Raw genomic sequence first — 25,448 nt, 5'->3', positions numbered from 1 at the left:
TAGAATCAGCACAGCTTACCTGAAAGTCAGTGCTGAAGGTGCATGCTTGTTCCCTCCACTCACCTCTGATGTATTTGCCACTATTTCTGTGGCCACACACCCCTGATCATGTGGGATACATTAATTTTATAGTTTGCTTGGGTTCATAGAAGAGCTGGAAAAAAACTAAACTTATACTTACTTGATAAATTAATTTACTTCAGTGGTGAGAGTACACGAACCATTACTCCTGGGTTTTTTCAACTCCTGGCCAATAGGAGAAGGCAAAGATACCCAAATTCCACAAGCTATTAATCCTTCTCACCTTTCCGGTATCCCAGTCTAACGTATAGCCAAGAAAAGCAGAAAATATAGTAGTAGTAAAGGACAAAGCAGGATAAATGAGGTGCATACTAAAACTGCCGCCAAATGGAAAATATAAGAGGGAGGGTCACGTGAAAGAAATTAATTTATCTAGTAGAATGGACTGTAAAAATTATTGAAGAAGTTTCCTGCTTCCAAGAAGCCATACTTAATGATTGCTTAAAAAAGAAAAGCTAAAGTAATAATTGTAGTCTTCTGACTCATACTTTGACAAAAGAAAAGAACCATAAAACTAAAAATCTTTTAAAATCCTACGTAGACACGTATGGTAGGAACGTATGTGAATATAAACGTAAATGCTCTTTAAAAATTTAAAAAAGACAAAGAAAGAGAACTACAACGTACTGAGTAAAAAAAAACAAAAAAAAAACACAAAAACTTATCCTAATAGAAAGTAAGATAGAAAGCTGACAAACAAGACACTCTGTTGGTGAAAAAGTGTAAAAGAAACCATCAAAATAAACTGAAAGTTTAGATTAAAAAGAAAAGTCTGAAAAAAAACTCTTAAAACCAATAAGGATCTCAGAAAGAGAAAATGTCTTAACTATTAAACTAACTAGAGCTAAAGTAAACAACAGAGCATCCTCCGATTCAAAAGTAAAAGCTTAAAATTTAATAGCACATTAAAGCACACACAATTGCACGTACAATGTTTCAAACATATAGAAGCATATCACAAACTTGTGGTAATGAAAGTCCCTGTGTGTCACTCCGCTTGAAAAAAAGCAGCTGTTGGTCCGTAAATTCAGATATAGGATGTTTATTGTGGATCCTCAGATGTCCAGGGTCTTGTGGGCAGTTGCTGATGCGCTGTTGGTCCCTTTTATATTTTTAATATCCGACTACTGTGGTTTGGACCACCATTACTTCAGCTGCAATCACCACAGTGGGTCTCCATGTGGAACTGACAATCCAATGACTAACTACTCTATATACCTAGTCTTATTGAAATTAACAAGGTACCTAATAAGTTGAACCCAAATTATTTTATGAAGTGTATGTATTGTTTTAATTTTGAACACCCCTCTCATCCCATCTTTTTAATTTGTAATATAGTATTTAATTTGAAAAATATATATTCCAGTAGTATTAGCGGCACTGAATATTTGTTTCTTTGATTTACAAGAAGCTTGCAGATCTAAATTATTTTGTAAGAATCAAAGAATTCCTGAACATGGCAAAACCATGTTTAATCACACTAGGAAATTGACAAAATTCAAAACTGGTGATAAAAGTAACTTGTTACAGGCTACCTTATTTGAACGTAGATTAAGAATCAAGAGTTCAATCTCTGGGCCTTTAAATTGATAGACCTGAGATAAAAGAAAAGGAGAACTTTATGCTTACCTGATAAATTTATTTATTTCCGGGCATGGAGAGTCCACAAATCATTTCAATTACTAGTGGGATATTCTCTCCTGGCCAGCAGGAGGCGGCAAAGAGCACCCCAGCAGAGCTTTTAAGTACCCATAACCCCCAGTCATTTGGCCGAAGGAAAACGGGAAAATAAAAAAACAAAAAAGTATAGCGGTGCCTGAGGTCTATACAAAAAATTACCGCCTGAATGAAAATAAGGGCGGGTCGTGGACTCTCCATGCCCGGAAAGAAAGAAATTTATCAGGTAAACATCAATTTTATTTTCTTTCCTATGGCATGGAGAGTCCACGAATCATTCCAATTACTAGTGGGAACCAATACACAAACTAGAGGACACAGAATAAAAGGGAGGGAGAACAAAACAGGCGGACCTAAACTGAAGGTACCACTGCTTGAAGAACCTTTCTTCCAAAAGAAGCCTCAGCCGAGGCAAAAGTATCAAATTTTTTAAATTTGGAAAAAAGTATTTATAGAGGACCAAGTACCTTATGGAACAGCTTAGTACAGAGGACCACCTTATCAGCATGAAAAATGAGGTAAGGGGAATCACATTGCAGAGCCGAGAGTTCAGAAACTCTGCAAGCAAAAGACATAGCAATAAGAAACAAAACCATCCAAGATGGTAATTTAATATCAACAGAATGCATCAGCTCAAACGCAGCCTGCTGCAAAACTTTAAGAACAAGATTAAGACTCCAAGGAGGAGCAACGGACTTAAACACAGGCTTGATTGTGACCAGGGCCTGAACAAAAGACTGAACATCTGGCAGAACTGCCAGACGTTTATGTAAAAGAATAGACAATGCAGAAATCTGACCCTTCAGGGTACTGAATGACAAACCTATCTCCAGGCCAACCTGAAGAAAAGCCAAAATTCGAGGAACTCTTACTTTGCTCCAAGAAAAACCCTGTGAATCACACCAAGAAAGGTATTTACGCCATACCTTATGGTGAATTCTGTGAGTAACCGGTTTACGAGCCTGAATCATAGTATATATGACTTTCTCAGAGAAGCCACGTCTAGCCAAAACTAGACGTTCAGTCAGCTTCAGAGAAACCAGATTTGGATGAAGGAAAAGGACCCTGAAGTAGAAGGTCCTTCCTCAGAGGTAACCCCCAAGGTGGAAGAGATGACATCTTCATCAGATCCGTGAACAAGATCCTGCGAGGCCATGCAGGAGCTATTAGAATTACAAAGCAAACAGAGGAAACAGGTAAGCTAGATAGAAATTCCAAGGAACCGCCAGGGCGTCTATCAGAACAGCGTGAGGATCTCTTGACCTTGAACCGTACCTTGGAAGCTTGGCGTTTTGACGAGACGCCATCAGATCCAATTCCGGAACCCCCCACCTGAGGGTTATCATCAAGAAAACCTCTGGGTGGAGAGTCAACTCTCCTGGATGAAAAGTCTGCCTGCTCAGAAAATCCACTTCCCAGTTGTCCACTCCTGGGATGTGGATGGCAGAGAGATGACAATCGTGAGACTCCACCCACTGGAGAAGGCGAGTCACTTCCATCATTGCTAAAGAGCTTCAAGTTCCTCCCTGGTGGTTGATGTAAGCCACCGAGGTGATGTTGTCCAATTGGAATCTGATAAACCGGACCGAAGCTAGCTGAGGCCAAGCTGTCAAGACATTGAAAATTGCTCTCAACTCCAAGATGTTTATAGGAAGAGAAAAGACTCCTCCTGGTTCCACAAGACCTGAACTTTTAAGGAGCCCCAGACTGCTCCCCAGCCTAACAGACTGGCATCTATGGTCACAATCACCCAATCCCAGGAAGCAAGTGTCCCGAGACAGATGGTCCTGAGAAATCCACCACAAGAGAGAGTCTCTTGTAAGGGGATCCACATCTATCCTCTGCAAAAGTTCTGAGTGGTCTCCATTCCATTGACTGAGCATACATAACTGCAGAAGTCCCAGATGGAACCCAGCAAAAGGAACAATGTCCATTGAAGCAACCATCAGACCAATCACCTCCATGCATTGAGACACTGATGGACAAATAGCAGACTGGAGGGAAAGGCATGAAGCAATAAGTTTAGATTTTCTGACGTCAGTCAGAAAAATCTTAATGGACAGAGAATCTATAATTGTTCCTAGGAAACACACCCTTGTATCTGTTACTATGGAACTCTTTTCCAGATTCACTTTCCACCCGTGGGAAAGTAGAATAGACAACAACATCTCTGTATGAGATCTTGCTAGATAAAAAGATGACGCTTGAACCAAGATGTTGTCCAGGTAAGGCACCACAGCAATTCCCTGGGACCTGACCACTGCTAGAAGAGCCCCCAGAACCTTTGTGAAAATTCTGGGAGCTGTAGCAGGCCAAAAGGAAGGGCAACAAACTGGAAATGTTTGTCCAGAAAGGCAAACCTCAGATACTGGTAATGATCCCTGTGAATAGGAACATGAAGATACGCATCCTTCAGGTCTATAGTTGTCATGTACTGACCCTCCTGTATCAAAGGAAGAATGGAGTGGATGGTCTCCATTTTGAAGGACAGAACCCAGAGGAATTGGTTGAGACACTTTAGGTCCAGAATAGGATGGAAAGTGCCCTCCTCTTTTGGAACTACAAATAGATTTGAATGAAATCCTAGACCCTGTTCCTCTAGTGGAACTGGAAAAATCACTCCGAGGGAAGATAGATCCTTTACACAGTTTAAGAAGGCCTCTCTTTTTATCTGGTCCACAGATAACCTTGACAAGAGGAATCTGCCCCTGGGAGGACAGGATTTGAATCCTATTCTGTATCCGTGGGACACTCACAGATCGGGAACATTGTGTATCCAGCCCAAGGATCGGGAACATTGTGTATCCAAGCCTGCTGGAAAAAAAGAGAGCCTGCCCCCCACTTCATCCAATACAGGATCAGGGGTGGTCCCTTCATGCTGATTTAGAATCAGAGGAAGGCTTCTTGGCTTGCTTTCCTTTATTCCAAGGCTAACCGGACCTCCAAGGAGATTTGGACTGTTCCGGCATGGAAGAAGACGAGGAAGACTTTTGTCCTTTGAAGTTATGAAAGGAAAGAAAATTTGAATTTTATCGACTCCTAGGTCTATTCTTTTTATCCTGAGGTAAGAAAGAGCCCTTTCCACCTGTAATCTCTGAAATTATTTCAGCCAGATCTGGGCTAAACAAAGTTTTGCCCTTATAAGGCAAAGACAAAAGCTTGGACTTGGATGAAACATCTGCAGACCAAGATTTCAACCAAAGAGTTCTGCAAGCTAAGACAGTGAAACCAGAAATCTCAGATACCAGTCTAAGAAATTGCATATTGGCATCGCAAATAAAAGTATTGGCTAGCTTGAGAGTCTTGATCCTGTCTTGAATCTCCTCTATAGTGGTTTCCTCGAAAAGTAGATAAATCATCAAACCAATTAGACGCTGCCCCTGCAACTGTAGCAATACTAGCAACAGGCTGCCACTGATGAATGTACATCTTCTTAAAAAAAAAACTCAAGCTTCTTATCCACGGGATCCTTGAAAGAACAACTATCCTCAATAGGAAGAGTAGTTATTTTGGCAAGAGTAGAGATAGTTCCCTCTACCTTGGGCACAGTGCACCATGAATCACGAATAAAGTCAGCCACAGGAAACATTTTTTTAGAAACAGGAGACGGGGAAAAATGGAATTCCTGGTTTATCCCATTCCAGAGTTATTATATCTGCCATACGGTCCGGAACTGGAAAAACTTCCACAGAAGAGGGTTCATCATAAACCCTGTTAAGTTTACTAGACCTCTTTGGATTCTCCACAACAGACGAGTCGGATTCTTCCAAAGTAGCAAGAACCTCCTTTAATAGAACTCAAAGGTGTTCCAACTTAAATCTGAAATTAATCTCCGATGAATCTGCAGAACTGATCAGTACAGAATCAGAATCTGACAATTCACCCTCAGAAGCCACTGAGGCACCCTCCTCATCAGATAATTGAGACATACTGACTAACGCAGCTTTAGCGGAGTCAGAACCCTTATTAACATTAATATTTTTACATTTCCTCTTGCGTTTAACAGTAACCAGAAAGGCTGATAAGTCAGCTGAAACAGCAGATGTAATCTGTGCAGCAAAATCGCTAAGTTAAAAAAGCACCCCCAGGAGGTTGTTGAGAGGAACTGCAGGGCACTGTATGTGAAGCATGGGACATTTAAGGGGAAAGCCGAGGTGTGTCTAGCGCAACACTATCCTGAGAGACAGAAGACTCTAAGAAAATCTTATCTTTATGCAATAAAGTTTTATTTAGGCAAGAGGAGCAAAACTGCACAGGAGCAATAACAACAGCCTCCAAGCAAAATAAACATTTTTCAAAGGACCCACTTTGATCATTAGTGCTCATAACTAATAAGAAATTGATCCCCACAAGAATTGGCAAACTAAATAAATGCCCAAAAAGTTGATATATCATATACAAAAAAACAGCACCGTAAATCCTCAGCTCTGCTGAGGACTTACCACCTCCTGAACCAGTCAATCAATCCCACTAGCTATTCCGGATCTCCCATGACAATAGCAGGGCTATAAATAGTGATTCAATCAGGAGCTTAAAAAGGTGCACCTCCGTTACGACAACAGCACCGTAGATAGAGATTTTGAGCCAGCAGCTGAAACGTCCACACACCCCGCTAACAACTACTAACTACTACTAGCTACTAACAGACATCCGAAAAGCGGAAGTGTGTTGGAACAGTCACATGACCGCAACAGAACTAAACTGAGCCAAAATACGGCGCTAAAAACGTTTAACCCCTTCTGAACCAAAATGCTCCAATATCTCTCAAAGCTTGTAAAAACGGTTTGCCTCATAAACCCCTCAATAAAAAGCACTGCCCCTTAAAAATCCACATTCCTTAAGAAAGAAAAAACATCATTTATGCTTACCAGATGAATTCCTTTCCTTCCTGGCAGGGAGAGTCCATGACTTCATTCCTTACTGTTGGAAAATACAACACCTGGCCACCAGGAGGAGGCATAGACACCACAGTCAAAAGGCTTAAATATCCCTCCCACTTCCCCTATGCCCCCGTCATTCTGCCGAGGGAACAAGGAAAAGTAGGAGAAACATCAGGGTATGGAGGTGCCAGAAAAATATAAAAAGGGAGCCGCCCCACAAAAATAAATTATGGGCGGGGTCGTGGACTTTACCTGCCAGGAAGGAATGGAATTTATCTGGTAAGCATAAATTGTTTTCCTTCCATAAAGGCCGGGAGAGTCCACGACTTTATTCCTTACTGTTGGGAAAACTATACCCAAGCTCCAGAGGACACTAAAGAAATAACGAGAGGGAACAAAAAAAGAGGCGGACCCTATTCTGAGGGCACCACAGCCTGCAAAACTTTTCTCCCGAAAGCTGCTTCAGCCGAAGCAAACACATGAAACTTGTAAAATTTAGAAAAAGTGTATAAGGAGGACCAGGAGCCGCCTTAAAAATCTGATCCATAGAGGCTTCGTTCTTAAAAGCCCAGGAGGAAGCCACTGCTCTAGTGGAATGAGCCGTTATCCTCTCAGGAGGTTGTCGCCCGCTGTCTCATAAGCTAAGTGGATAGTGAAGTCATAGTAGCCTTCTGCCCCTTACACTTCCTTGTATAGGATGACAAACAAAGAGGAAGATTGTCTGAATTCCTTAGTAGCCTGAAGAGAACATTTCATGGCACGAACCACATCTATATTGTGAAGCAAATGTTCCTTCGCTGAAGAAGGATTAGGACACAAGGAAGGAACAACAATTTCTTGATTAATGGTACGATCCGACACCACCTTAGGGAGGAACCCTAATTTAGTACGTAAAATCGCCTTATCAGCATGGAAAACAAGATAAGGGGGGGTCACATTGCAAAGCAGAAATCTCAGAAACTCTACGCTCAGATGCAATAGCCAACAAAAAAAGAACCTTCCAAGATAACTTTACGGCAACAGTATGCATAGGCTCAAATGGAGCCTGCTGCAAAACACTTAAGAAAAAGATTGAGGTTCCAAGACGGAGCCCCAGATGTAAACACAGGTCTGATCCTAGTCAGAGCCTTAACAAAGGACTGCACATCCAGAAGCTCAGTCAATCTCTTGTGCAGTAACACCAACAGGGCCGATATCTGTCCCTTCAGGGAACTAGCAGATAGACCCTTCTCCAGTCCATCCTGGAGAAAAGATAAAATTCTAGCAACGTTAACCTTATGCCAGGAAAACCCACACTCTTCACACCAGTACAAGTAAGTCTTCCACACTTTATGGTAGATACGACGAGTAACTGGCTTACGAGCTTGAACCAGAGTGTCGATAACACTCTCAGAAAACCCTCTCTTGGTTAAGACTAAGCGTTCAATCTCCACGCAGTCAGCCTCAGAGAATCTAGATTTTGATGAACGAAGGGACCCTGTATCAGCAGATCTCAGCGACAAGATAACCTCCACTGAGGAGATGAGGACATCCCCACCAGATCCGCAAACCACGTTCTTTGCGGCCACGATGGAGTAATCAGAATCACTGATGCTTGCTCCTGCATGATGCGAGCCACCACACAACAAAGAAGCAGTAATGGAGGAAAAGAATATAGGAGTCTGAATCTCCATGGAACTGATAGGGCATCTATCAGTTCCGCCTGAGGATCCCTCGACCCGAACCTGGGCAGCTTGTTATTGAAGGCGGGATGCCATAAGATCTCTGGCGTTCCCCACTCGCTGCATATCTCTGCAAACACCTCAGGGTGGAGAGACCATTCCCCTGGGTGAAAGGATTGCCTGCTGAGGAAGTCCGCTTCCCAGTTGTCCACACCCGGTATGTGGATCGCTGACAGCGTACATCCGCGAGTCTCCGCCCACTCTAGTATACGAAATACTTCTCTCATCGCCAAGGAACTTCTCGTTCCCCCCTGGTTGATGTAGGCAACCAAGGTTATATTGTCAAATCTGATAAACTGGGACGAACCCAGAAGGGGCCAAGCCTTTAAGGCATTGAAGATTGCCCGGAGTTTCAATTTATTGATCGAAAGGGAGGACTCCTCCTGAGTCCGCAGCCCTTGTGCCTTATTGGCACCCCAAACGGCTCCCCAGCTGGAAAGGCTTGCGTCCGTAGTCACAATCTCCCAGGACGGTCTCAAGAAGCACGTGCCTTGGGACAGATGATCTCGACAGTGCCACCAAGAGAGCTAGTCTCTCGACAGGTTGTCCAGCACAATTTGATGAGACATATCTGAATGGTCACCGTTCCATTGTCTCAGCATGCATAGTTGTAAGGGTCTGAGATGGAATCTGGTAAAAGGAATGATGTCCATACAGGACACCATGAGTGCAATCACCTCCATACACTGGGCCACTGAGGGTCTCAAGGAGGCCTGGAGGGCAAGACATGTAGTAGTTAGCTTGCAACGTCTCTGATCTGTGAGAAATATTCTCATGGATATGGAGTCTATTATCCTATAGTGACGAAAGGCAAAGTATGACTGGGGGATAGGGGAAGTGCGAGGGATATTAAAGCCTTTTGGCTGGGGTGTCTTTGCCTCCTCCTGGTGGCCAGGTGTTGTATTTCCCAACAGTAAGGAATGAAGTTGTGGACTCTCCCTGCCCTATAGAAGGAAATAGGAGTCCCAATAATGAAATTCACCAGAGAATTAACCCTAAGAGTGCTAGTACCTTCTAACCTAGAAGGGAAGTACTTACCTGTGGATCCTGCTGTTCAGGCAGGAAATTACCTCTAAGGTGTAGCAGATACTCTCACTTCTGCCATGGACCTGTAGAAAAAGAAAGAACAGAGTAACCAACCATGGTTTTCCAAAAAAGGGTAGCAATAATGTTAGAAATAAAGCAAAGACCATCTCGCCGCTTTCTAACTGCTAATAGCCACCATTACTCTTACTAAAGAGATTGACATGGACACGGCATAGCCCCAAATCCTTGCTTGCAGGGAAAAGTACCCATTTAAAGGATTTAAATATCTTCAGACACCATCTTCGCACATCCTCCATTGACAGAGGCAAAGAGAATGACTGGGGGTTTGGGTAAGGGACGTGATACTCAACAGCTCTGCTGGGGTGCTCTTTGCCTCCTCCTGGCAAAGAGAGAATTTTCCACTAGTAATTGGAATGAGTTGTTGACTCTCCATGCCATAGGAAAGAAAAAATTATTTTGACTCAGTCGTAAAGACAGAAGATCCAATTTAGGTCTGTATAACCAATACTGTACAATCAAGCAAAAGCTATCAGAATTACTGATAAGCGATAGTTCTTTATTTTAACTATGAAAGGGGCAGTACAAAAGATGAAGGAATAAAAAACAGAATTTATGTTTACCTGATAAATTACTTTCTCCAACGGTGTGTCCGGTCCACGGCGTCATCCTTACTTGTGGGATATTCTCCTCCCCAACAGGAAATGGCAAAGAGCCCAGCAAAGCTGGCCACATGATCCCTCCTAGGCTCCGCCTACCCCAGTCATTCGACCGACGTAAAGGAGGAATATTTGCATAGGAGAAATCATATGATACCGTGGTGACTGTAGTTAAAGAAAATAAATTATCAGACCTGATTAAAAAACCAGGGCGGGCCGTGGACCGGACACACCGTTGGAGAAAGTAATTTATCAGGTAAACATAAATTCTGTTTTCTCCAACATAGGTGTGTCCGGTCCACGGCGTCATCCTTACTTGTGGGAACCAATACCAAAGCTTTAGGACACGGATGAAGGGAGGGAGCAAATCAGGTCACCTAGATGGAAGGCACCACGGCTTGCAAAACCTTTCTCCCAAAAATAGCCTCAGAAGAAGCAAAAGTATCAAATTTATAAAATTTCGTAAAAGTGTGCAGTGAAGACCAAGTCGCTGCCTTACATATCTGATCAACAGAAGCCTCGTTCTTGAAGGCCCATGTGGAAGCCACAGCCCTAGTGGAATGAGCTGTGATTCTTTCAGGAGGCTGCCGTCCGGCAGTCTCGTAAGCCAATCTGATGATGCTTTTAATCCAAAAAGAGAGAGAGGTAGAAGTTGCTTTTTGACCTCTCCTTTTACCAGAATAAACAACAAACAAAGAAGATGTTTGTCTAAAATCCTTTGTAGCATCTAAATAGAATTTTAGAGCACGAACTACATCCAAATTGTGCAACAAACGTTCCTTCTTTGAAACTGGATTCGGACACAAAGAAGGCACGACTATCTCCTGGTTAATGTTTTTGTTAGAAACAACTTTCGGAAGAAAACCAGGTTTAGTACGTAAAACCACCTTATCTGCATGGAACACCAGATAAGGAGGAGAACACTGCAGAGCAGATAATTCTGAAACTCTTCTAGCAGAAGAAATTGCAACCAAAAACAAAACTTTCCAAGATAATAACTTAATATCAACGGAATGTAAGGGTTCAAACGGAACCCCCTGAAGAACTGAAATAACTAAATTGAGACTCCAAGGAGGAGTCAAAGGTTTGTAAACAGGCTTGATTCTAACCAGAGCCTGAACAAAGGCTTGAACATCTGGCACAGCTGCCAGCTTTTTGTGAAGTAACACAGACAAGGCAGAAATCTGTCCCTTCAAAGAACTTGCAGATAATCCTTTCTCCAAAACTTCTTGAAGAAAGGATAGAATCTTAGGAATTTTTACCTTGTCCCAAGGGAATCCTTTAGATTCACACCAACAGATATATTTTTTCCATATTTTGTGGTAGATTTTTCTAGTTACAGGCTTTCTGGGCTGAACAAGAGTATCAATGACAGAATCTGAGAACCCTCGCTTTGATAAGATCAAGCGTTCAATCTCCAAGCAGTCAGTTGGAGTGAGACCAGATTCGGATGTTCGAACGGACCTTGAACAAGAAGGTCTCGTCTCAAAGGTAGCTTCCATGGTGGAGCCGATGACATATTCACCAGGTCTGCATACCAAGTCCTGCGTGGCCACGCAGGAGCTATCAAGATCACCGATGCCCTCTCCTGATTGATCCTGGCTACCAGCCTGGGGATGAGGGGAAACGGCGGGAATACATAAGCTAGTTTGAAGGTCCAAGGTGCTACTAGTGCATCTACTAGAGTCGCCTTGGGATCCCTGGATCTGGACCCGTAGCAAGGAACCTTGAAGTTCTGACGAGAGGCCATCAGATCCATGTCTGGAATGCCCCACAATTGAGTAATTTGGGCAAAGATTTCCGGATGGAGTTCCCACTCCCCCGGATGAAATGTCTGACGACTCAGAAAATCCGCTTCCCAATTTTCCACTCCTGGGATGTGGATTGCAGACAAGTGGCAGGAGTGAGTCTCCACCCATTGAATGATTTTGGTCACTTCTTCCATCGCCAGGGAACTCCTTGTTCCCCCCTGATGGTTGATGTACGCAACAGTCGTCATGTTGTCTGATTGAAACCGTATGAACTTGGCCTTTGCTAGCTGAGGCCAAGCCTTGAGAGCATTGAATATCGCTCTCAGTTCCAGAATATTTATCGGGAGAAGAGATTCTTCCCGAGACCAAAGACCCTGAGCTTTCAGGGGTCCCCAGACCGCGCCCCAGCCCACCAGACTGGCGTCGGTCGTGACAATGACCCACTCTGGTCTGCGGAAGCTCATCCCCTGTGACAGGTTGTCCAGGGACAGCCACCAACGGAGTGAATCTCTGGTCCTCTGATCTACTTGTATCGTCGGAGACAAGTCTGTATAGTCCCCATTCCACTGACTGAGCATGCACAGTTGTAATGGTCTTAGATGAATTCGCGCAAAAGGAACTATGTCCATTGCCGCTACCATCAAACCTATTACTTCCATGCACTGCGCTATGGAAGGAAGAGGAACAGAATGAAGTATTTGACAAGAGTTTAGAAGTTTTGATTTTCTGGCCTCTGTCAGAAAAATCCTCATTTCTAAGGAGTCTATTATTGTTCCCAAGAAGGGAACCCTTGTCGACGGAGATAGAGAACTCTTTTCCACGTTCACTTTCCATCCGTGAGATCTGAGAAAGGCCAGGACTATGTCCGTGTGAGCCTTTGCTTGAGGAAGGGACGACGTTTGAATCAGAATGTCGTCCAAGTAAGGTACTACTGCAATGCCCCTTGGTCTTAGCACCGCTAGAAGGGACCCTAGTACCTTTGTGAAAATCCTTGGAGCAGTGGCTAATCCGAAAGGAAGCGCCACGAACTGGTAATGCTTGTCCAGGAATGCGAACCTTAGGAACCGATGATGTTCCTTGTGTATAGGAATATGTAGATACGCATCCTTTAAATCCACCGTGGTCATGAATTGACCTTCCTGGATGGAAGGAAGAATTGTTCGAATGGTTTCCATTTTGAACGATGGAACCTTGAGAAACTTGTTTAAGATCTTGAGATCTAAGATTGGTCTGAACGTTCCCTCTTTTTTGGGAACTATGAACAGATTGGAGTAGAACCCCATCCCTTGTTCTCCTAATGGAACAGGATGAATCACTCCCATTTTCAACAGGTCTTCTACACAATGTAAGAATGCCTGTCTCTTTATGTGGTCTGAAGACAATTGAGACCTGTGGAACCTCCCCCTTGGGGGAAGCCCCTTGAATTCCAGAAGATAACCTTGGGAGACTATTTCTAGTGCCCAAGGATCCAGAACATCTCTTGCCCAAGCCTGAGCGAAGAGAGAGAGTCTGCCCCCCACCAGATCCGGTCCCGGATCGGGGGCCAACATTTCATGCTGTCTTGGTAGCAGTGGCAGGTTTCTTGGCCTGCTTTCCCTTGTTCCAGCCTTGCATTGGTCTCCAGGCTGGCTTGGCTTGAGAAGTATTACCCTCTTGCTTAGAGGACGTAGCACTTGGGGCTGGTCCGTTTCTACGAAAGGGACGAAAATTAGGTTTATTTTTGGCCTTGAAAGACCTATCCTGAGGAAGGGCGTGGCCCTTACCCCCAGTGATATCAGAGATAATCTCTTTCAAGTCAGGGCCAAACAGCGTTTTCCCCTTGAAAGGAATGTTAAGGAGTTTGTTCTTGGAAGACGCATCCGCTGACCAAGATTTCAACCAAAGCGCTCTACGCGCCACAATAGCAAACCCAGAATTCTTCGCCGCTAACCTAGCCAATTGCAAAGTGGCGTCTAGGGTGAAAGAATTAGCCAATTTGAGAGCACGGATTCTGTCCATAATCTCCTCATAAGGAGGAGAATCACTATCGATCGCCTTTACTAGCTCATCGAACCAGAAACACGCGGCTGTAGTGACAGGGACAATGCATGAAATTGGTTGTAGAAGGTAACCTTGCTGAACAAACATCTTTTTAAGCAAACCTTCTAATTTTTTATCCATAGGATCTTTGAAAGCACAACTATCTTCTATGGGTATAGTGGTGCGTTTGTTTAAAGTAGAAACCGCTCCCTCGACCTTGGGGACAGTCTGCCATAAGTCCTTTCTAGGGTCGACCATAGGAAACAATTTTTTAAATATGGGGGGAGGGACGAAAGGAATACCGGGCCTTTCCCATTCTTTATTTACAATGTCCGCCACCCGCTTGGGTATAGGAAAAGCTTCTGGGAGCCCCGGGACCTCTAGGAACTTGTCCATTTTACATAGTTTCTCTGGGATGATCAAATTCTCACAATCATCCAGAGTGGATAATACCTCCTTAAGCAGAGCGCGGAGATGTTCCAACTTAAATTTAAATGTAATCACATCGGGTTCAGCTTGTTGAGAAATTTTCCCTGAATCTGAAATTTCTCCCTCAGACAAAACCTCCCTGGCCCCCTCAGACTGGTGTAGGGGCATTTCAGAACCATTATCATCAGCGTCCTCATGCTCTTCAGTATCTAAAACAGAGCAGTCGCGCTTACGCTGATAAGTGGGCATTTTGGCTAAAATGTTTTTGATAGAATTATCCATTACAGCCGTTAATTGTTGCATAGTAAGGAGTATTGGCGCGCTAGATGTACTAGGGGCCTCCTGAGTGGGCAAGACTCGTGTAGACGAAGGAGGGAATGATGCAGTACCATGCTTACTCCCCTCACTTGAGGAATCATCTTGGGCATCATTTTCAGTGTCACATAAATCACATTTATTTAAATGAGAAGGAACCTTGGCTTCCCCACATTCAGAACACAGTCTATCTGGTAGTTCAGACATGTTAAACAGGCATAAACTTGATAACAAAGTACAAAAAACGTTTTAAAATAAAACCGTTACTGTCACTTTAAATTTTAAACTGAACACACTTTATTACTGCAATTGCGAAAAAGTATGAAGGAATTGTTCAAAATTCACCAAAATTTCACCACAGTGTCTTAAAGCCTTAAAAGTATTGCACACCAAATTTGGAAGCTTTAACCCTTAAAATAACGGAACCGGAGCCATTTTTAACTTTAACCCCTTTACAGTCCCTGGTATCTGCTTTGCTGAGACCCAAACAAGCCCAAAGGGGAATACGATACCAAATGACGCCTTCAGAAAGTCTTTTCTATGTATCAGAGCTCCTCACACATGCGACTGCATGTCATGCTTCTCAAAAACAAGTGCGCAATACCGGCGCGAAAATGAGGCTCTGCCTATGATTAGGGAAAGCCCCTAGAGAATAAGGTGTCTAAAACAGTGCCTGCCGATATTATTTAACAAAAATACCCAGATTAAATGATTCCTCAAGGCTAAATATGTGTAATATATGAATCGATTTAGCCCAGAAAATGTCTACAGTCTTAATAAGCCCTTGTGAAGCCCTTATTTACTGTCTGAATAAAAATGGCTTACCGGATCCCATAGGGAAAATGACAGCTTCCAGCATTACATCGTCTTGTTAGAATGTGTCATACCTCAAGCAGCAAAAGACTGCTCACTGTTCCCCCAACTGAAGTTAATTCCTCTCAACAGTCCTGTGTGGAACAGCCATGGATTTTAGTAACGGTTGCTAAAATCATTTTCCTCATACAAACAGAAATCTTCATCTCTTTTCTGTTTCAGAGTAAATAGTACATACCAGCACTATTTTAAAATAACAAACTCTTGATTGAATAATAAAAAACTACAGTTAAACACTAAAAAAACTCTAAGCCATCTCCGTGGAGATGTTGCCTGTACAACGGCAAAGAGAATGACTGGGGTAGGCGGAGCCTAGGAGGGATCATGTGACCAGCTTTGCTGGGCTCTTTGCCATTTCCTGTTGGGGAAGAGAATATCCCACAAGTAAGGATGACGCCGTGGACCGGACACACCTATGTTGGAGAAATTAGGTTTATTTTTGGCTTTGAAAGACCTATCCTGAGGAAGGGCGTGGCCCTTGCCCCCAGTGATATCAGAGATAATCTCTTTCAAGTCAGGGCCAAACAGCGTTTTCCCCTTGAAAGGAATGTTAAGCAATTTGTTCTTGGAAGACGCATCCGCTGACCAAGATTTTAGCCAAAGCGCTCTGCGCGCCACAATAGCAAAACCAGAATTTTTCGCCGCTAACCTAGCCAATTGCAAAGTGGCGTCTAGGGTGAAAGAATTAGCCAATTTGAGAGCATGAATTCTGTCCATAATCTCCTCATAAGAAGAAGAATTATTATTGAGCGCCTTTTCTAGTTCATCGAACCAGAAACACGCTGCTGTAGTGACAGGAACAATGCATGAAATTGGTTGTAGAAGGTAACCTTGCTGAACAAACATCTTTTTAAGCAAACCCTCTAATTTTTTATCCATAGGATCTTTGAAAGCACAACTATCTTCAATGGGTATAGTGGTGCGTTTGTTTAGAGTAGAAACCGCCCCCTCGACCTTGGGGACTGTCTGCCATAAGTCCTTTCTGGGGTCGACCATAGGAAACAATTTCTTAAATATGGGGGGTATAGGAAAAGCTTCGGGGGGCCCCGGGACCTCTAGGAACTTGTCCATTTTACATAATTTCTCTGGAATGACCAAATTCTCACAATCATCCAGAGTAGATAACACCTCCTTAAGCAGAGCGCGGAGATGTTCCAATTTAAATTTAAATGTAATCACATCAGGTTCAGCTTGTTGAGAAATTTTCCCTGAATCTGAAATTTCTCCCTCAGACAAAACCTCCCTGGCCCCCTCAGACTGGTGTAGGGGCACTTCAGAACCAATATCATCAGCGTCCTCATGCTCTTCAGTATTTTCTAAAACAGAGCAGTCGCGCTTTCGCTGATAAGTGGGCATTTTGGCTAAAATGTTTTTGATAGAATTATCCATTACAGCCGTTAATTGTTGCATAGTAAGGAGTATTGGCGCACTAGATGTACTAGGGGCCTCCTGTGTGGGCAAGACTGGTGTAGACGAAGGAGGGGATGATGCAGTACCATGCTTACTCCCCTCACTTGAGGAATCATCTTGGGCATCATTTTCTCTAAATTTTGTGTCACATAAATCACATCTATTTAAATGAGAAGGAACCTTGGCTTCCCCACATACAGAACACAGTCTATCTGGTAGTTCAGACATGTTAAACAGGCATAAACTTGATAACAAAGTACAAAAAACGTTTTAAAATAAAACCGTTACTGTCACTTTAAATTTTAAACTGAACACACTTTATTACTGCATATGTGAAAAAGTATGAAGGAATTGTTCAAAATTCACCAAAATTTCACCACAGTGTCTTAAAGCCTTAAAAGTATTGCACACCAAATTTGGAAGCTTTAACCCTTAAAATAACGGAACCGGAGCCGTTTTTATATTTAACCCCTTTACAGTCCCTGGTATCTGCTTTGCTGAGACCCAACCAAGCCCAAAGGGGAATACGATACCAAATGACGCCTTCAGAAAGTCTTTTCTATGTATCAGAGCTCCTCACACATGCATCTGCATGTCATGCTTCCCAAAAACAAGTGCGCAATAGAGGCGCGAAAATGAGACTCTGCCTATGATTAGGGAAAGCCCCTAGAGAATAAGGTGTCCAATACAGTGCCTGCCGGTTATTTTACATAGTTCCCAAGATTAAAATAATTCCTCAAGGCTATGGAGTATAAAATATGCTTATATATAAATCGTTTTAGCCCAGAAAATGTCTACAGTCTTAAAAGCCCTTGTGAAGCCCTTTTTTTCTCTTCATGTAATAAAAATGGCTTACCGGATCCCATAGGGAAAATGACAGCTTCCAGCATTACATCGTCTTGTTAGAAATGTGTCATACCTCAAGCAGCAAAAGTCTGCTCCCTGTTTCCCCCAACTGAAGTTAATTCCTCTCAACAGTCCTGTGTGGAAACAGCCATCGATTTTAGTAACGGTTGCTAAAATCATTTTCCTCTTACAAACAGAAATCTTCATCTCTTTTCTGTTTCAGAGTAAATAGTACATACCAGCACTATTTTAAAATAACAAACTCTTGATTGAATAATAAAAACTACAGTTAAACACTAAAAAACTCTAAGCCATCTCCGTGGAGATGTTGCCTGTACAACGGCAAAGAGAATGACTGGGGTAGGCGGAGCCTAGGAGGGATCATGTGACCAGCTTTGCTGGGCTCTTTGCCATTTCCTGTTGGGGAGGAGAATATCCCACAAGTAAGGATGACGCCGTGGACCGGACACACCTATGTTGGAGAAAGGGAAGCTTGTTGTAATAACACAAGATTTTTCAGAAACTGAGATTAAAGTGATGGTAAATCTTAGTGTTTTTGAAACACTAGGATTGACCAGTGCAATAAATAAAGGGGACTTTCCGTCATGAAGTATAAAATACTTCATCCTGAAAGTTCCTTTATTAGTCAGCAGCGTAAGCTGCACTGAGCGCCTCAAGCAGCCCACAGCAGAACGCTATTTTTCCAGTGAGGTAATCTTAGCCAATAGCGTGCTAGCTATCCGGCATAATGCCAGCTGGCCCGCACGGCTTCCTGAGGCACACGCAGCGCGGCATACACTACGGACAAATAAAGGAACTTTCAGCATAAAGTATTTTGTGGCAGTGACCCAACAGAAGGAGGCTAAGGGAGAAGGCCCGCAACACATGTGGCAGGCTTGTGACTAACTCCCAGAGGGTGTTCTTGTGTCTCTACTCCAAAACTTAACCTCTTCTTTGGCATTGTGAGGGGAAAACTGGGCCACATAGATCTGAGAACACAGTTTATATAACAAAGAATCTGAAGCACCTCACTTCCTCCTGTGGAGGCAAAGATTAAGACAGGGACGCCAGAGAAGTGTGAGGGATTAAAAGCTTGTGGAATGTTGGGTATCTTTGCATCCTCCTTGTGGCCAGGAGTTGAATCCAGGAGTAATGGTTCATGGGCTCGCACCACTTTATGAAAGAAAGCATGTAACTCTTATACGTTTCCACTCTGAAATTTCTTCCAGCACCACTCTTTTCTCTGCGTAAACATGTCAACTTTCTGAAAGCAAAGGAAGTGCTTTAAAGCATTTTTTTTAGGAATGTGGGGGTGAATGCACCCATAAAACTTGTGGCAGCCATTAACCCCTTAATGACCGGACCATTTTTCAATTTTCTTACCCTTAATGACAATGGCTATTTTTACATTTCTGCGGTGTTTGTGTTTAGCTGTAATTTTCCTCTTACTCATTTACTGTACCCACACATATTATATACCGTTTTTCTCGCCAATAAATGGACTTTCTAAAGATACCATTATTTTCATCATGTCTTATAATTTACTACAAAAAAAATAATAAAATATGAGGAAAAAATGGAAAAAAACACACTTTTTCTAACTTTGACCCCCAAAATCTGTTACACATCTACAATCACCAAAAAACACCCATGCTAAATAGTTTCTAAATTTTGTCCTGAGTTTAGAAATACCCAATGTTTACATGTTTTTTGCAAGTTATAGGGCCATAAATACAAGTAGCACTTCGCTATTTCCAAACCACTTTTTTTCAAAAACAGAATTTATGTTTACCTGATAAATTACTTTCTCCAACGGTGTGTCCGGTCCACGGCGTCATCCTTACTTGTGGGATATTCTCTTCCCCAACAGGAAATGGCAAAGAGCCCAGCAAAGCTGGTCACATGATCCCTCCTAGGCTCCGCCTACCCCAGTCATTCGACCGACGTTAAGGAGGAATATTTGCATAGGAGAAACCATATGATACCGTGGTGACTGTAGTTAAAGAAAATAAATTATCAGACCTGATTAAAAAACCAGGGCGGGCCGTGGACCGGACACACCGTTGGAGAAAGTAATTTATCAGGTAAACATAAATTCTGTTTTCTCCAACATAGGTGTGTCCGGTCCACGGCGTCATCCTTACTTGTGGGAACCAATACCAAAGCTTTAGGACACGGATGATGGGAGGGAGCAAATCAGGTCACCTAGATGGAAGGCACCACGGCTTGCAAAACCTTTCTCCCAAAAATAGCCTCAGAAGAAGCAAAAGTATCAAACTTGTAAAATTTGGTAAAAGTGTGCAGTGAAGACCAAGTCGCTGCCCTACATATCTGATCAACAGAAGCCTCGTTCTTGAAGGCTCATGTGGAAGCCACAGCCCTAGTGGAATGAGCTGTGATTCTTTCGGGAGGCTGCCGTCCGGCAGTCTCGTAAGCCAATCTGATGATGCTTTTAATCCAAAAAGAGAGAGAGGTAGAAGTTGCTTTTTGACCTCTCCTTTTACCGGAATAAACAACAAACAAGGAAGATGTTTGTCTAAAATCCTTTGTAGCGTCTAAATAGAATTTTAGAGCGCGAACAACATCCAAATTGTGCAACAAACGTTCCTTCTTTGAAACTGGTTTCGGGCACAGAGAAGGTACGATAATCTCCTGGTTAATGTTTTTGTTAGAAACAACTTTTGGAAGAAAACCAGGTTTAGTACGTAAAACCACCTTATCTGCATGGAACACCAGATAAGGAGGAGAACACTGCAGAGCAGATAATTCTGAAACTCTTCTAGCAGAAGAAATTGCAACCAAAAACAAAACTTTCCAAGATAATAACTTAATATCAACGGAATGTAAGGGTTCAAACGGAACCCCCTGAAGAACTGAAAGAACTAAGTTGAGACTCCAAGGAGGAGTCAAAGGTTTGTAAACAGGCTTGATTCTAACCAGAGCCTGAACAAAGGCTTGAACATCTGGCACAGCTGCCAGCTTTTTGTGAAGTAACACAGACAAGGCAGAAATCTGTCCCTTCAGGGAACTTGCAGATAATCCTTTTTCCAAACCTTCTTGAAGGAAGGATAGAATCTTAGGAATCTTAACCTTGTCCCAAGGGAATCCTTTAGATTCACACCAACAGATATATTTTTTCCAAATTTTGTGGTAAATCTTTCTAGTTACAGGCTTTCTGGCCTGAACAAGAGTATCGATAACAGAATCTGAGAACCCTCGCTTCGATAAGATCAAGCGTTCAATCTCCAAGCAGTCAGCTGGAGTGAGACCAGATTCGGATGTTCGAACGGACCTTGAACAAGAAGGTCTCGTCTCAAAGGTAGCTTCCATGGTGGAGCCGATGACATATTCACCAGATCTGCATACCAAGTCCTGCGTGGCCACGCAGGAGCTATCAAGATCACCGACGCCCTCTCCTGATTGATCCTGGCTACCAGCCTGGGGATGAGAGGAAACGGCGGGAATACATAAGCTAGTTTGAAGGTCCAAGGTGCTACTAGTGCATCCACTAGAGCCGCCTTGGGATCCCTGGATCTGGACCCGTAGCAAGGAACTTTGAAGTTCTGACGAGAGGCCATCAGATCCATGTCTGGAATGCCCCACAGTTGAGTGATTTGGACAAAGATTTCCGGATGGAGTTCCCACTCCCCCGGATGCAATGTCTGACGACTCAGAAAATCCGCTTCCCAATTTTCCACTCCTGGGATGTGGATTGCAGACAGGTGGCAGGAGTGAGACTCCGCCCATTGAATGATTTTGGTCACTTCTTCCATCGCCAGGGAACTCCTTGTTCCCCCCTGATGGTTGATGTACGCAACAGTTGTCATGTTGTCTGATTGAAACCGTATGAACTTGGCCCTCGCTAGCTGAGGCCAAGCCTTGAGAGCATTGAATATCGCTCTCAGTTCCAGAATATTATCCATTACAGCCGTTAATTGTTGCATAGTAAGGAGTATTGGCGCGCTAGATGTACTAGGGGCCTCCTGAGTGGGCAAGACTCGTGTAGACGAAGGAGGGAATGATGCAGTACCATGCTTACTCCCCTCACTTGAGGAATCATCTTGGGCATCATTGTCATTGTCACATAAATCACATTTATTTAAATGAGAAGGAACTCTGGCTTCCCCACATTCAGAACACAGTCTATCTGGTAGTTCAGACATGTTAAACAGGCATAAACTTGATAACAAAGTACAAAAAACGTTTTAAAATAAAACCGTTACTGTCACTTTAAATTTTAAACTGAACACACTTTATTACTGCAATTGCGAAAAAATATGAAGGAATTGTTCAAAATTCACCAAAATTTCACCACAGTGTCTTAAAGCCTTAAAAGTATTGCACACCAAATTTGGAAGCTTTAACCCTTAAAATAACGGAACCGGAGCCGTTTTTAACTTTAACCCCTTTACAGTCCCTGGTATCTGCTTTGCTGAGACCCAACCAAGCCCAAAGGGGAATACGATACCAAATGACGCCTTCAGAAAGTCTTTTCTATGTATCAGAGCTCCTCACACATGCGACTGCATGTCATGCCTCTCAAAAACAAGTGCGCAACACCGGCGCGAAAATGAGGCTCTGCCTATGATTTGGGAAAGCCCCTAAAGAATAAGGTGTCTAAAAAAGTGCCTGCCGATATAATCTTATCAAAATACCCAGATTAAATGATTCCTCAAGGCTAAATATGTGTTAATAATGAATCGATTTAGCCCAGAAAAAGTCTACAGTCTTAATAAGCCCTTGTGAAGCCCTTATTTACTATCTTAATAAACATGGCTTACCGGATCCCATAGGGAAAATGACAGCTTCCAGCATTACATCGTCTTGTTAGAATGTGTCATACCTCAAGCAGCAAGAGACTGCTCACTGTTCCCCCAACTGAAGTTAATTCCTCTCAACAGTCCTGTGTGGAACAGCCATGGATTTTAGTAACGGTTGCTAAAATCATTTTCCTCATACAAACAGAAATCTTCATCTCTTTTCTGTTTCAGAGTAAATAGTACATACCAGCACTATTTAAAAATAACAAACTCTTGATTGAATAATAAAAACTACAGTTAAACACTAAAAAACTCTAAGCCATCTCCGTGGAGATGTTGCCTGTACAACGGCAAAGAGAATGACTGGGGTAGGCGGAGCCTAGGAGGGATCATGTGACCAGCTTAGCTGGGCTCTTTGCCATTTCCTGTTGGGGAAGAGAATATCCCACAAGTAAGGATGACGCCGTGGACCGGACACACCTATGTTGGAGAAATTAGCGCTAGTTACATTGGAACCCTGATATCTGTCAGGAATACCTGAATATCCCTTGACATGTATATATTTTTTTGTTAGAAGACAACCCAAAGTATTGATCTAGGCACATTTTGGTATATTTTATGCCACCATTTCACCGCCAAATGCGAGCAAATAAAAAAAAAAAACTTTACATTTTTCACAATTTTAGGTTTCTCACTGAAATTATTTACAAACAGCTTGTGCTATTATGGCACAAATTGTTGTAAAAGCTTCTTTGGGATCCCCTTTGTTCAGAAATAGCAGACTTATATGGCTTTGGCATTGATTTTTGGTAATTAGAAGGCCGCTAAATGCTGCTGCGCACCACACGTAAATTATGCCCAGCAGTGAAGGGGTTAATTAGGTAGGTTGTAGGGAGCTTGCAGGGTTAATTTTAGCTTTAGGGTAGAGATCAGCCTCCCACCTGACACATCCCACCCCCTGATCCCTCCCAAACAGCTCTCTTCCCTCCCCCACCCCACAAATGTCCCCGCCATCTTAAGTACTGGCAGAAAGTCTGCCAGTACTAAATAAAAGGAGGTTTTTTTTTTTTTTTTATAAAAAAAATAAAATATTTTAGCTGTGATGGACTCCTGCCTTAGCCCCAACCTCCATGATCCCCCCCAGCTCTCTAACCCTCTCCCCTATCTAATTGCGGCCATCTTGGGTACTGGCAGCTGTCTGCCAGTACCCAATTTGCCCCAAAAACAAAAGTGTTTTTTGTTCTTTTGTTTTTTTTTATGTTTTCTGTAGTGTAGCAGCCCCCCACAATACCCCTATCCCCCTCCCCTTCCCAGATCCTTTTATATTATTTTATTAAAAAATCTTTCCCCCCCCCCCTCTTCCCTCCTCATTGGTGTCAGTGTCAGCTAATGCGCATGCGCGCCCCCCGCACGCTCCCGGCACCCGGCGTGCACATTGCACTTCTAGGAACCGGATGCCGGGTAGCGATGGGCCGCCCACCCGCGTCCCTGTTACGCTCCCACCCACCAACGAACCGGCACCATCGCTACCGGTGCAGAGAGGGCCACAGAGTGGCTCTCTCTGCATCGGAGTCTTCTAAAAAGGTATTGCAGGATGCCTCCATATGGAGGCATCACTGCAATACCCTGAGAGCTGCTGGAAGCGATTGCGATCGCTTCCAGCACTCTCTTAGACAACTGACGTACCAGGTACGTCCATTGTCATTAACTGCTTGTTAATGCATGACGTACCTGGTACGTCAGTTGTCATTAAGGGGTTAAAAAAGGGTAGATCTGTCTCCTAAATTCACCCAACTTTTGTGGGTCCCAGAGCTTCTGCTGTACCACCTTCAGTTCTGTCCCTGCTGCAAATAGGAGCATATTTCAACAAGAAAACTGAAGGGAGAAGTCAGTGGACAGGAGTACTAAGGGCTGTTTAATAATTTAAGAGGACATAAAACAAAAAAAATTCTTTCAGCATTCAGAGAGCCTACAGTTTATTTAAATTTACTTCTATAATCTTTTTTTATAACCTCATGTTATTCTTTGTTAAAGAGAATACCTAGGTAGGCAGTGTTCACTTGTCTGGAGCACTGAATGGCAGAATACACTGCTGCTACTTAGGACTAGATTTATTAAAGCTGAGGCGTACAGGGGCGCGTATACGCGCCCCTGTATGCCTCAGCTCGCCTGTGGCAGGGCGAAAATACCCGCAGGTATTCGGTATTGCATACGAGCACAATTTTGCGCTCGCGTGCAATCCCACCCCCTGCCCGCGCACAGTCAATCACGCGCGGGCAGGAGCTGTCAATCTCCTCAGTCGGACTCGACCGAGGAGATTGAATTTCGACAGTTTAGAGGTGGCGAAGAGCGTAGGGAAGCAGCGGTCTGGTGACCGCTGCTTGATAAATCACCGCGAGCAAGTTCTTGTGAGAACTTGCTGCCGTAGGGCTTTCATAAATCTAGCCCTTAGTGTTCTTGCAAATGTCTAATACAGTTAAAAGAACTGTAAAACTGCTGCCATATAGTGCTCAAGTAATGTCCACACTTAAAAAACTAAACCTTCCTAGGAGATTTTCAACAAAGGATACCATCAGAAAGAAAGAAATATAATAGAAATAAATAAATTGGAAAGTTTTTATATTATAGTCGATCTGAATCATGACAGAGAAAAAATGTGGTTTCATGTCTCCTTAATATTAACCCAATTGTAATGAATTATCTGCTTCATGTGCTATCACACAGACAGAACATTTAATGAACTAGCCCATTAACATAGCACACCATATGTAATACGTCATTCAGATTACATTTGAATTGTGAATATAACAAAAAAATGTGTATTAGACTATCACATTAAAAAGGTTATAGTTCCCATAATCATATGGTTTAAAGGGACATGAAATCCAATTATTTATTTTACATGGTTCTAACAGAGCATACCATTTTAAACAACATTCCAGTTTACTTTATTACATTTGCTTCATTCTCTTGGTTTCCTTTG

At 42.9% G+C, this 25,448-nt stretch overlaps 1 protein-coding gene across 1 annotated transcript in view; it reads right to left on the bottom strand.

Annotated features, from left to right (window-relative positions):
* Window positions 1–25,448, bottom strand: part of MTMR6 (myotubularin related protein 6) — a 205,516-nt gene that overhangs the window by 28,756 nt on the left and 151,312 nt on the right. The window lies entirely within an intron of this gene.

The sequence above is a fragment of the Bombina bombina genome, chromosome 3 (genome assembly GCF_027579735.1).
Source record: "Bombina bombina isolate aBomBom1 chromosome 3, aBomBom1.pri, whole genome shotgun sequence".
Taxonomy (NCBI): Eukaryota; Metazoa; Chordata; class Amphibia; order Anura; family Bombinatoridae; genus Bombina; species Bombina bombina.
Note: the sequence above shows the minus strand (reverse complement) of the source record. Positions and strands in the feature narration are given on the sequence as shown.